Source organism: Neopelma chrysocephalum, unplaced genomic scaffold, assembly GCF_003984885.1.
Source record: "Neopelma chrysocephalum unplaced genomic scaffold, ASM398488v2 Primary Assembly neopelma1_22b, whole genome shotgun sequence".
Taxonomy (NCBI): domain Eukaryota; kingdom Metazoa; phylum Chordata; class Aves; order Passeriformes; family Pipridae; genus Neopelma; species Neopelma chrysocephalum.
Genome location: NW_020897690.1, coordinates 8,536,138 through 8,550,742, shown reverse-complemented (window position 1 = coordinate 8,550,742; position 14,605 = coordinate 8,536,138).

Genomic DNA, 14,605 nt, shown 5'->3' with positions numbered 1-14,605 from the left:
TTCCTGCCGTCCCGACCGAGTATTACGAGCTTTTACCGTCGTTCTAAATTAATTGCCTGACAGAGGAGGATTCTTGAGGAAGAGGTGCGCAGGGAGGAAATAAACTTCTCCTGCGCGGCATCCCGGGCGGCTCGCAGCTGAGGAGAGCTAGGCGATGGATAGGAGAAGGACGTTCGTAGATTAATAAATAAATAAATAAAAACAGCTAGCTTCCAAGCCAATGTCAAGGGGGGGAAAAAAAATTGTCAGCCTGACGCAGGGCCTGTGCGGAAAAAATACAGGCTAGCAGATACCTGATCCTTAACAGGCATCTCAGCAGAGCAATGGTCACACAAAGGACAAGGAGGCTGGTAAAAGCAATTCCCATCCTCCCAGTAAATCTAAAATAAAGGTGTCTATAGGCGTGGCACATTTGAAAAGAAACTGCGAGTCCCGGCTCAGGCTAAACTGGCTGTGAACTGGCTGCCCATGAGCCATCTCTCACACACACCCAGAGTGCTCTAGAGGACATTCATATCTGCTGGGTGACTGAGGCTTGCAATAGGCATCAGTGCCAGGCAGCAGGATAGACTCACCAGCTTTTACTCCAACTTAGCAGCCCCTTTGCACGCATCCTGGAGCCACTGCATCTTTATAAAAACTGGATCTGAACCATTTTGTAGCCTCAGTTGCACCACATAAATCTTGTTTGACTGAATTAGCTGCAGTCACGTTACCGGAGACTGACACAGAGTAGAGTATTGTACAGAGACAACATTAAAGTGAAAGAGGCAAAGGGAAAGCCTCTGAAGGGAAAGTTCACTGTGTGGGCCAGCTTCTAGTTTTTAGGAAAGTGAGATTACAGGTGTTTAGTGTGGCCTTCCTGTTTGTGCTGGTCGTGTCCCATCCCTCACCTGAGCCATAGTCATTCTACCATTTTTATTATATGTATATCCATTACATATGGAAATACAATTCAGAACAGAATACTAATTTTATACAGCCAATTAACAAAATTAATATTACTTTTGAAAGCTCAGAATAAACCATTGCTTCCATTTCTTCAAATCCACAGGTTTCTTATCTGTCAGGTTTTACAGAACATCAAAGGAAATGTATAAGTTGTCTCCCTCATACTCACTTGTCTCCTTAGGTTGAGTGGCTTTTTGCTTCATGATGATGTAGGGAGATTGAGAACCATCAGAACACCCTTCCTGGTGAGACAGCTGTAGGTGAGATCCACCACACCCCCAAAATTTGTTTTGACTGATACAAACCAAACAGTGAGAAAAAATATCAAGTACTTTATCTTCTCCTTACAGTCACAAACAGTGGATTTCATGTAACAATAGGTAGAGGGTTTTTTGCAATTAAATGGTTCTATATATGGGCGATTTAATTAAAACAATAATTTTTGCTGTGCTGAGAAATTACCTCTCAATAGACCCACATCAGAAATACTGAAAATGTGACAGAAAACACCAAGTAAGAGGGCAGAAAAGAACATTTGAAGGGAACATGTACTGCTAGGATTTCTGGAACTTTAATGGCTTTCCACCTCAATTTTGGCCATCGTGAACTCAACCTAAGAGAAAAAAAATACATCTTCTCATTAAAAAAATTCAGATTTAAAAATATTACCATCTCTTATCCTTGGCTTACTGTTACACAAAAATCCATGAAGGATTCTTTCCCTCAATTACACCTCCTCAAGATAACATTTCTTAATTAACACCTTAATTAGCACTGAGAGGGTATGGCCTGTAGTTTATTGGATCTATTTAGCTCTCCAAGCAGCTGCATTGCTTTTAATCAGCAGTGATATTTCCCAGAAAGCAGAAACAACACTCCTGTTCTAAATATGCTGCAATATGTTTAATCATTTATCTCCTCGTCCAGCAAGGGGAATCCTATGTAAAGGCATGCTTTATACCTGGGCTTTTTCTCTTCTGTGAATACCTGAAGTTTATGTTTTTCATGACTAACAGTAAGAAATTAGTCTCAACAGCAAAGGCTTGGGAAAGTGAAAAGAATCACCTCAGTTTTACTTCCTATCCAAAGCTTATAGGGACTTAGGGTAATGTTCATGTAATGATAGGGTCTTTACCTGCCCAGATGAAGACAAGGTCTCTTCAGTAACCTGATTAAAAATGAGTGAAATGGCGTGTAAATTAAATGTGCAACGCATCTTGTCTTTTAACTTTTGGTTATCTCCAATTTAAACTGAAAACACAACAATTACATTTTGGTGCTGCCTATATGAGCAAATTGGTATTACAATTTGGGCTGACCACCACAGAGAATGGGGGACTGCTGCTCTCAGCTAAGAGACTTCTGCTCTACCCTTGAAGAAATAGGATTTGCCTCCTTGCTGCTAGATTTGACAGGTTATGCTAGTTCTTAAATTATAAGTGAAGTAGGATGCTGTTGGCGCGGTGGCCATTTTCAGCACAACAAATTACAGTCTAAGTCTGAAACACAGCTCTTCTGAAATCAACTCATTTCAATGGGAACAGAACTGAACTGTATTCCCGCTGATATTTCAATGTAATGACAGTCCCTAATTTTCCCAACCACTAGAGCAGTAAGCATGTGCCCTGGTAATTGTCTGCTTTTGCAGCCAAAAAATCCCACAAAGTCAGCACGAGATGTGCATATACAGTATGCAAGAGAGTAGCAAACAGAGGAACCTGAGAAATGCTGAAAACAGGAAGAGGCTAAAACCACTAAATTAATTTTAAAAATGCTCAACATACTATCTTTTTCTGTGGTTTTCCCAGACAAAGTGTCTCGTAACTCACTGTCGATAAAGCACTGACAAGTGTTAAAATCTGTCCAGGCATTTATGACAAAAGTTTAATTTATATTTTTATATTATATTTCAGTATCATTCTTCTTTCACTTTGGCTTATGCCACTTTCATTCAGTTAGCAACTGTCCTGACCAAATCAGTGTAAATGACAGAAACCAGGTAACAATTTATAAGGTTGGGTTACTAATCCCGTAGGAGTCTTACTTCAGCTGCCGTGCTGAGAAATTACCTCTCAATAGACCCACATCAGAAATACTGAAAATGTGACAGAAAACACCAAGTAAGAGGGCAGAAAAGAACATTTGAAGGGAACATGTACTGCTAGGATTTCTGGAACTTTAATAGCTTTCCACCTCAATTTTGGCCATCGTGAACTCAACCTAAGAGAAAAAAATATATCTTTTTAATGAGTTTTACAACATGCAAGTTGCTTTATAACATATTACATAATGATGTAAGTGCCATAAAGAAGGTTGTGTGCTGCTCTGTAAAACGTATTAGATCATCAATATTTCTAGTTTCATACTGAGGAATTAGAAATAATGATGAAGATTAGGGTTACAAGAATTAAAAAAATCCTTTGAATTGAACCATTCAGCTGTCCCCAGGGAAATACTAAGGAATTTGTAGGCTGAGAAAATAGGTAAGTTTATAGGTTCTCCTTAGGTGAAAGAAGTCATGTTCACATCATAAGTTTTATACAAACTTTCCATATGCTATAGTACCCTCTCTGCTTGCCCCCAGGTTTCATTCCCTTGCACCCTTATTTGTGTAGCCCAGTTGGAAACAGATTTATTAAAAATGATCCATCAATTTTTACACAGAAGGAGGTCAAACATCTTTCAGTAGCATGATTCAAAACAGGAATATCCATTTAATCCTCCTGCAAATGACAAGTCAGGTGAGTTTGCAACAGTAAGAACAGAGGCAAAGGAAGTTTGCAGAAGATTGATCCTTCCACTTAGTACCATGTTTCCTTGGGGTCACCCACACTCTATCTCACAGCCCGCTTCAGCAGATGTTCTGTGTTCCTGGAGAGAATTGCAGACACCTGGAGATGTCTTGCTTCCAAAACTTTTGTTTACTTCTTTCCCCTTGTTCAGGCATGTGATTACAACTTTTGAAATACCTGTAGGACTGCTATGTATATTAGGCCATCAGCAAGCTAGAAAAGTATCTTTACTGAATGGGTCTGGAAAGGACTCTTGCATAGTTTTTTGTCAGTTCAATTAAAGGAGTTCAGTATTTAGCTACTGAAAGGCCAATTTGGCACATAACTGCCCAAATGCATCTTCAAATCTGGCACTGAGCAAGCTAAATCATGCTGGCTGCCAATAAGACATAGATTTCTGTGCTCGTTTTTTTTCCATGGGACTTAGTTTTTAATAATATTAGGCAAAAACAAGGCTGAGTGATTCTAAAACGATTGAAAGTGAAAAGAGAGATTAATTAGCAGGCTAAATGTAGTGATTTTCACCATATGGAGCTCAGTGTGCACTAACACCAGTGACCACTATAAGTGCACAAAAGAAATGCTGTCTTTACCTATGGTCTGGGGTCAGGAACCTTGGCAAAGCTATATTAAAAACTATTCTTACTTTTAAAGTTAGAAAGCAACCTCTACCATAAAGATATGTGTTCATTAGTATATAATGAACAGCAGTTTATGAGAGCATGTGAGGTATAACACAGCCTGATGAAATTCAGCTTTAGCCTCTGTTGATTTCATTTAAAATAACTGCAATTTTCAAATTCCTAAGCTTTGTTTAGAGTGACAAAATAAATCAACGTAACATTTTTGAAATGCTGATTCAGGTGGAAAAATGGAAAAAGAGGTCTGAAGCTCTCAGCATCTATCAGTGAACAAGTAACTTGATCTGGCCTGGTAAGTTTTCCTGTTTTGATAAGGGGCAAAAGTGGCTTTTGCCATATTTGAAGCACTTCTTGGTGTGAGTCTCTAATTTTTGTGATGAATGCTGCAAAGAAACTGCAGTAGGTAGAGAAGTCTGACTGATGCTGTGGAAGCCTAGGTATCTAAAATAATCAAGTTAAAGAAGACTAAGAGGTACAGAGAAGGAAGAAATAAACATTAAGGTAGGAATCAGAGAAATAAATCTCTTTGCTTTCAGCAGGGAGTGCAGTTTCCAGGCTGGTATTAAGCTCAGGAAGATAAGGCTGCTATAGATATATTACTCATACATAAAAATTAAAGGAAGTAGGAAAGCATTGAAATGGCTCTTTAAAGTCTAGTGTGATTTTAAACTTTGCACCTGGCCTCCCAAATTTTCCTTCCATAGGTATTTTGCCTAAATCAAGTGCAAAATAACAGCTACATACTATACAAGTTTTAACTGTCTCATTTGGGAAGAGTGAGAAATTATATCATTTACAGTTTATTAGGACAGCAAAACCCAAATGGGTTGTTAGACACCTTGAGTGATTCTCCAAACAGCAGCTGTTCCATACCTATCTTGTTGGTCCTTCACAAAGTGAAAATATGAATAGGTTCTTAGATCTGGATGCTGACATTCAGGTACTAAACTGGGTGCTGACATCATTAACATTATCTTAGACTTCATTCATTTTGCTTTCTAATGAAAATTAAAATCAGGATCCCCTAACACACTAATATTTTTTCTTGCTACCAAGTAACTGATAATAAATGTAGGTCAAGAGCAATGCATGAATAAAGTTGCCTTACATGTCATTTCTCAGTTCATGTTTGTAGCCACTTTCATGGATGTACTCCCAACCACTATAAACCCAAGGATATTTATTGACGGTGTTGTGTTAACCATAGAGCTACACTGAAATTTTTGTCAAATCAAGTGATAGCTTGAGCAGATTTGTGAGTGAGCTGGGAAGTTCTTTCTGCTGTGAGCTTATCCATAAGATAATATTAAAACAGTTCCAAGTCTTCCCTGGCATTTTTTCAGTCAGTTTCAAAAATGCCTCATTGTCCCCAGATATCTCAGAGTTTAATTTTTTAATATAAACTCTACTAACTATTCACTACTAGGAAAAGACAGAGATTCCTTAGGGTGAGTTGAATTGCTTCCACTGACTGTGCTGGCTGGACAGCGGTTCACCAGGGTAGGAGCTTCAGACAATTGCAGTACACCAAGATACCTTCTTGTGCATTTTCCTTCTTACATTTAGGAATCTTAACCCAGAGCTGAGTCTCACTAGAGGAGTCCCAGCGTAAACTCAGCATGGCTAAAGTTATATAGTCATTTTTTCAGTATGGAAATGACAGAAAAACCTCTGAGAACCCATTTGACAAATTGTATTCATATATTTCAGACATGATTCATGGAATGGTCCTTGTTAGGGATTCTTTCCTTATGAGATTGCATTATGCATGGGACATGTTACATACAAATAGATTTTGTTCTGTCTTGGGAGAGCCAGGAGATGAAATGTGACTGAGATTAAGCCAGTGTGAAGGAGCAAGATTCAGGATGGGAACAGTTCCAGGCATGGAGAAAAGCATACAGCAATTGGCAGGACTTTATTGTATGGACCTTACAGTTATCATATGGACTTTACTGTTATTATGTGGTTTCATTGTATTCACACTACACAGTGCACAACTTGGTCATGCCCAGGCTTGCCATGAGTTTGCCTGCTCCCTGCTTCCCCCACTCCTCCCCCTTTTACCCGTGTCCCTATCCTGATTTGTTCCCCTGCTTGTCTGTCTCATGCTCTGCCCTGTGTTCTGGCCCTTTCCCCTCCGGAGCTGATAAAAACCCGCGTGCGCGCTGGAATAAACACTCTACCTGCATCCCGCCTTTGTGTCTCGGATCCGTGCAGTGTTGCGGCCCTGTTCCCCTCCCCCCTTCCGGACCGCGGCAAGCCAGTCCTTCAAGTTAAAAGGTCACTGTTCTAGATGAGACATCTTCCAGTTTGCCAGCTCCTAAAGGGGTGAAAACAAGTGCTGAGAAAGGAGAAAATTTTTATCAGAGAATACATATCCTGTACCAAAAGAGAAAGGAAATGCAAAGCAAAAAATTCAATCAGCTAATTAATTAGGTTGGACACAGAAAAGATTTTCTTTTTTAGACAATTGCTTCACCATCTGTGACAAGATAGCATGCTGTAGAGGTTGGATGGCTTCCACTCAGTAGAAGGGAAACCAATGTTCTTAGAGAGAGGCTGGCTAGACTAGTAAGGAGGGCATCCAAAATGCAATATATGTACTTGATGCTTTTAAAGGACCATTTCACAAAGCTGAAAATAATTACAAGACATATCAGGCCAGAGAAAGAAATCAAAAAGAAAAACATAAATGGCAGTTTGGAACTGTTTAACAATGTTTTCTAGATGTCCAAAAAAGCCACAATTCCGTGTCTAACAGAAAAGGCTATGAGGATTTAAAAAACAGCCTGGTTTAGTGGGGAGGTGATGGCAGCTACAAAAAAAGGGAATTAAGAAATAATATAGAAACAAGATGAATGTAAAGGAGAGGAGAAGTGGAGAGCAATGAGTATAAACTTAGAACTGAGGGATAAGCAGGATAATGCTAAAAGGCCCCTAAAGTTGGGCATTTTGAGATCTGTAGCTTTAAATATTTGCTTCCATTAATTTGAAAGCATTAATTTTCTGGATTATTATTGTTACTTTTCACTAATTCTTAAAATACTTTGGTTTTCCTGAAGGCTAGAAGAAAACCAGTGAGGTACTGATTATTTAAAAAGGGAAAATTGGATGATGTCAGTAACTGCAGGCCTGCTGTTATAATAACACTGGAAAAAGATGATGGGATAGCTGATAGGAGACTTAATGTACAAAGAATCAAAAGAGAGTAAAAAGACCTAGTCTCAGTCAATATGGGTGAACCAGAAATAGATCTTATCAAGTTAACTTAATATATTTTTAATAAGATTAGAAATTTGGTTGCTAAAGGTAATCAAGTTGATATAGACTACTGACGTTTCAGTGAGGCATTCCACTAATTACAACACAACACTTTGATTAAAAAATAAGAGGGGTACAAAATCAACATGTAATATATTAAATGGATTAAAAACTGGCCAACCACTATATCTCAAAAAGTACTTCTAAGCTGAAATTATCATCAAATGCCTATGCTTCTAAATGGGGTCTGAAAAAATAGTTTTACACTTTTTCTATTTTTATAAGTGATCTAGAAGAAAATTTTAAATAGCAACCCATAAAAGTTTGCAGATGGGAGAAAAGCAGCAGGTACAGGAGATAATAAAGAAGACAAGTCACTCCTGCAGGACTATCTGGCTTGCTTGGCAATATGGGGTCACGTAAATGTAGCAAGTTGTAAAAACCTACATGTATGCACAAAGAGTGAAGGACATATTTGTGGTTGGGGGACTTAAGTATATAAAGTAGTGATGATGAAAAGGACTCCTGGGGTGAAGGCAAGGTCAGTAGGAGATAATCAGCTGAACAAGAGTTCCCAGTATGATGCTGCACCAAGATGAAATGATATTTGATAACACAGTGCTCTTTGATCTACCAGACAAAACCATAATAAGATCAAATGGCTAGAAGTTAAACCTTAGTAAATGTGTAAATGTGTAAAACACATTTTCAGTAGCGAAAGTATATCTATCTTCTCTAATACATGCAATTTTAAAATATTGTTTGGTGACTTGCTTTTTATTTGATTTATTTTTTCCCCAAAAAAAGAGGTGCCAAAAGGGGTGATTCAGGCACAGCTTATGTTGCACAAAAGACCATACAAACTGATATGGTTTGGAGCTGGCTCCCTGCCAAGTCTCCAAACCTTACCACAAGAAGTCCCCCCCCGCCCCATCCCCCCCACCCCAAACCAAGGGAGAAGAGGGGAAAAAAACCCAAAAGAACCGAAACTGAGAGAGAGACAAAGCTATATATATAAAAATATATTTACAGTTATATTACAGTTATGTACAGTTGAAATATATATATAATTTCACAGGGAAAAGGGAAAGGGGAAGGGAAGAACAAAAACCAAAATTATATATATATATATATCCCGATCAGTAGCCCAAGGTCTATCAATTAAAAGGATTAGCAAAGAATATCATACTACTCTCCTTGGGACAATGGAGAGTCATGCTGAAGTGACTGCTGGCAGCCTCCGCCTCCCAAGGTCAACAAGGCCTTACCAGGCCTCACTCTCCAAGCCGACAGACTCAACAGCAGGGAGATCTGCACCTCCAAAACCGCCAGAAGGAAAGAGAACGAAGGCGTCTTCTCCTTTCTTCTTATACCCCAGCTTACGTAAAAATCATAGGGAATACCGGGTAAATCTGGGCACTTCCTTGGTTACAAACTGGTCACCAAGGAAGGCCTAGGCCAAACTACCACAAAACTCATCTCACTTGGTTAGTGTTATTTCTGAATTTTATATACATTTGGCTAATGCCTTCACTCACACTTTTACCAATGGTCAGACTACTATCATTCAAGTCTGATTTACCTGCATGAGAAGGATTTTCTTCTTGTCAGGTAACTGCAATTAATGTGCCTCTGAATAACCACTACGGTTAATCAAAAATACTGTATTTTCAAACGTAGGTGGAGATCTGAAGTATTATCAGTAGTGCTGCAGGTGCCATCATTCTAGCCATTCAATGCTGTATAAACTGAAAGTAGAAAAATAATCCAGTTAATAAAAAATGTTAAGGTCTCTGTTTTTCCGTTTTAAAAGCTTAGCACTAGGACTGGGGGGCATAGTTGGCTTCTTTGATCCGCTTCTTGTGTTCAAGACCCACCTCAAGTGCTTGAAAAATGTGTAGGTCCTAAGCACAACCCTCAGAGTAGACTTGGTCCTTTTAAAGTGCTTTTCGCAGCTTGGAATTCACAAACCTACACTATTTGACACAACCGACTATCTTCCTATCCAGCCTGGAAGTTCTGGAAAAATTTGACTGTCAGCAGTTTTCCCCAGAAATGGTAGGATCTTTCCACTCTTTCACCAAGAGTGACTGAGTCCCTGCTCTTCCTTAGTTCCTGGGAAATCAGAGTGCCAGCCCTGTGTAAAAGATAGCAGCTAAAAATCTTTTAGCAGGGCTTCATCTAAAAATTTGTATTGAGATCCAAATTAAGCCGTTCAAATAAGGAATAAAGTTTTAATCAGCCACAAGTACTGTAAGTGTTATTAAAAATAATGACCTATTTACCTTATTAAAAATAAGAGACTGAACACATTTCAAAGTAATATTTAAGCCTCCTGCTGACATTGCTAATCTGAAATATTGGGACTTTATTATGTTACTTGGATGTGTGTTAAGGGACGTTGCTGACATTCTCCATAGTGTATAAAATTGAGGAAGCAAGTAAAAATGTTTTGGTTACCTCTCAGACTTGCAAAGAGAAAGTATTAAAAGTTAACAATTAAATAAGTAAAGTATTTTCTTATTGAAAACAAAATTAAAGTTGTTCTCAATCTGCTATTTCAACCTAATATCTCAGTATAGGCTGAGGGGAAATTAATTATTTTTCTGATATCTGGAATCAATTTACATAGGAAGAAAAAATAGAAGGAAAGAAAATAAACAGTCCTGAAATGTCAGTTAGCAATCAGATGTGACGTAAACACCAAACAAGATTCTGGGGTCTAACCATACTGTGCCTTCCTCTAATACAAATGAAAGGTAATCTGCAATTATGGGCTCTAATTATTTAATAAAATGTTTATTTGTATTTCTAATTCTCAGGGTGAAATTCAATCTCCTGCACTTGTATGAGGCCAGAGTAATTGAGGTTCTATGCAATGGTTGTGTAAAGGGACTGGTGAGGTGAAATTCATCCTTCCCAATCTGAGACTCATGACTACTCTGCGCCGCTCCAGTTCCCCAGCCAGCTGCTCTCATCTATGCCTTTGAAATGCTTGGTTGGGAATGGCAGTTGCAATCTCTCCAGGCAGTTTATAAGGCTTGGAGCTGGTTTTGGTGTCCTGTGAGTGCTGTTTATAACTTCTCTTGCCCTTCCTTGACTGAATACCTATCCAGAGAAAAAAGTGCTCTGTACTGCGCAAGGAGAGTTAAAAAATAGTGAAAAAGAGGACCTTTCCTGACTGCACCACGGTTGATGACACTGGTGTGGTAATGGCTTGGAACATCCCTGATTTCCAGGTGTCAGACATAACTACAGAGACTTTTACATTCACTCACAAATGGAAGGAAAAGAGACATCGAAGCAGAAAGTATTTTAGTATATGTATGTGTAAGTCAGCATTTGTTTGTTATAAATATTTGTGAAAAAGGAAAAAGAGAACCCAACTCTATATGGGCTAGGTTCTGGGTGCATGTGTGTGTATTAAAATTTTCCAGGTAAAGAAGAGCTGTGGAGATGAATGATGAAGATGACAATTTCCATTCACACTCTCATGAAAGAGGAGATTTGAAAGGAAATCAAACTCTTATACAAGTAAAGTTTTGGTCCATTTACTGTAAAATATGAAAGAGTTAAGGCAACATTTTGGAGGCTTTGGTAAAAGTGGTGGCCTAACTAAATCATATGTTATCAAGCTCACAAAGTATAGGACATTCTTGTTATCTTGCACATGTGAGACTTCCAGGCCAGATACTGTTTCAGAGTTACTGAGCATTTCCTCTTAGACTTCAAAAACCTCATACAACAGCACGTGAACAATGCTGTGGGACTGAACAACAACTTATTTCAGCCCATGTGAAAGAATCCTAAATACACACTGTCAGTGCTTTTGCAATTCTCTGACAATTACCTATACATTTATATTCTGCAACAAATAAAACACTTCTATCAGCCCATCAGAAGAAAACATTCAATTAGACCATTTCTTTTAAATGAGACTTAAATTTTAAACTCTTAACATGGATTACCGAATCTTTAAGAAATCCTCCTTTCTCTATTGGAAAAAGTGAAGGGGAAAAAAAAAGTGATTGAGTTCTTTGAATGAGGACTTTGAGCAGGCCCTTCTTAGGGAAAGTTGTTTCTTACTGAAAGCCTTGGTGAGTGTCTAATTATTTCCTTTAGAGCCACTTTGAATTGAACCATAAGATTCCAATGTGTATTGAATTTAAATTCTACTTATGGGCTCTGCTTCCTTTGATTCTGCATTTCTAGCAAGGGGAGCTCCTTACACCACATTAATCATAATATATGGAAGGGCTTCTGTGTTTGCTTCTGCAATGCACTAAGTTGTCCCTGAAGATAAAAAAAAATCCCCTTGGAAGAAAAATCTCATTCTAAATGAAGATTTAAATTGAAATTATTGGGGAAGTTAAGAGGAAAAGATATGCCCAGTAAAATTAGAACAAGCATTTAAATGGAAGAGGGTATCTTTAATTATTTTCTTCCTTGGCATTGCAGAAAATCCCATGATATGATAACTAAGGATACTTTGGGGGGTTAAGAGCCCAACAGCAGAAAAGCTAATGGGATTTTTTTTTTCAGATAGAGGTTAAAGTGATGGTGCTGTAAGTAGGCTGTCAAAATATCTCTGCTCACATCTGCCACATATTAATTTACAATAGAGAGATAGGTGAAGTGGGTGTTACTCTTCAGGAGCTACATAAATGTGTAACTTTCTCAATTAGTATTCATTTCAAATGAAGAATAAAATCCCAGGAAACTCAGACCAGAATACAAGCCAGGCAGTATTATATTTAAATGGTAATAGTATATCTATAATACACAGCTAGAGCTGCAGTGTATTGCCAAGAATAGAGTCCAAAAGACCAGGCTAAGCCATTTACCACTAATGTCATGAGATGTCTTTGTTTTGGTATGTAAAATGGGGTAGAATAAACGTGTGTTTCCAAAGGGCTTTTTTAAAATTTTTTTTTCCCTTTTATTTTGTTGGAAGTAAGTGTTACACTTTTAGTTTGCAGAAAACTGTATTTTCTTAAAAGTATGAATTTCCAGTTGTACCAGAATCAGATCAAGAAAACAAAACAGGTACTTAAGAAAAATAAACTCTACTTTCTCCCATTCCTGTGTGAATCATATACCAGATGAAGAAAAATAGAAAAGAACTCTAATTTTTGTGAGTAAGGAGCCACAAAAAAAGTTGAAACAGAGTTATCTTTCCCACTGTAATGGCAACATGGAGCCCTATCCCATCTCCTGGATACAAGTGGGACTTCCTTCCTCTCTGAATGAGACTGAAAATCGTTCTCTTGATCTCAAAGGAAATGAATCAAACACTGATACAAGCACACTGAGTGTGAAAATGTAGGCTTTGAACCGTTTATATATAACTCTGTTAGAGATACCCATTAAAATATGGTGAGGTTCTTCTTTGGTTATTAAAAGTGTTGGGTGTATTATGATATATAGAATAATGTCTCCCTTTCAATTCATAGATATTATTTTCCCTGGTCTCTTCAGCATTTACTGTAGCATGAAATATTGGTTAACAATTAGCAGTGCTTAAGTGAAAATGCTGATTAGGCTTAGGCTAATCATAGCAGACCTGTCTTTGTTTTGTGTTGAAAATCTCTTAAATCTAAAAGAACGCTTTATCTCAAGTTAGAAGCACATTATTTTCCTCATTCATTCATTGCCCAAAGAATATGTGATTTCCCACCATGACAATCTTTTTTGTCCCACAAACAGAAGTTCCCCCAGACCTCCTCCTCTCCCTTCCCTCTTGGAGGAAAAATACAAAATTTGGGGAAAAGTAGGTTTGTGCTCCAGCTTTCACTATTCTGTATCTCCTGTGCAAAGCCAGGGTGGTGACAGTGAGTGAGCAGCAGAAGACAATGAGAGGCTGCAACACTGTCAAAAGCAGGAAGTGTAGGAGTAAAGCTTTTCTACAGACCACAGCTGTAATGGCGTAGTCCACCTTGGAGGCAAGTTTCTTTATAACACACAACCATCTCCTGCTAAACGTCCAGAGCAAAGGTGGTATGCTCAGCCATAATTTAAAGGACCATGACATGAAGAAAGGGTTATGATGTTTAAGTTATAGGCCATCCAAATGTTATAGGCCCAAGCAAGTTCCTATTAGCAATAACTCAAGTGCACCGAGGAGATTTGACATTCAAAACTGATGAGCACTAATCCCTCGAGCCTGCTCCGACCCAGCCACGCTCAGGCCACTTGGTAACCCGAGTGACCCAGGAGTCAAACCATGATAACCCTCTTCAATTTAAAGAGCAGCTTCTCCCCATCTGTCTGAGTTCTGACTCTGCACAATAAATTTCCCAAAGAGCATAAAGAGCCATCTAGTGTATATCAAATCAATATCATTGTGGCTTGCAGCGATATCTGAGGCTACAGTTCACAAAATAAACTAGGCCAGGGCTGGATTCCTGCCCTTGGCAATCAATCAGACTCACTGGGTCATAGATTTTAGTGTAAATTAACACAGCAGAAACAATCACGCTCCCCAGATGATGATATAATACAGTATTTGCTTTTCTTTTTCCCCCCATTTCATTGCTCATGCTTGGTGGCTAAGCTGTACTGAACAAGAATAATAAAAAGCAATGATTAGAAAGGTGGTGGTAATCATAAAGCAGAACATTAATATTCTCCTGACAAATGTATATAAAATGCACATAAAATATATATACAACATTAAAAGGGAAAAGGAGAAGGGAAGTGATATTAACTCGCTGATGTTTCAAAGGCATTATTTTTGCTTAAGAATTGTAGAAGTGCTTTTGTAAATCACTGCAAGTGGTTATCATTTGTTTTCATTACCAGATTTTTATCCAAAGATGCTAAATGCTTTGTTATTTTCTTCATATACCACTTCCCTTACGTGGTATGGAGCGTACTGACAAGTCCTTTCTCCGCTTGCAATTCAGGCTTTCCCAACGTTTACCTGAGCGTTGCCAACAGTTTTCCCCAGAGGAGTTT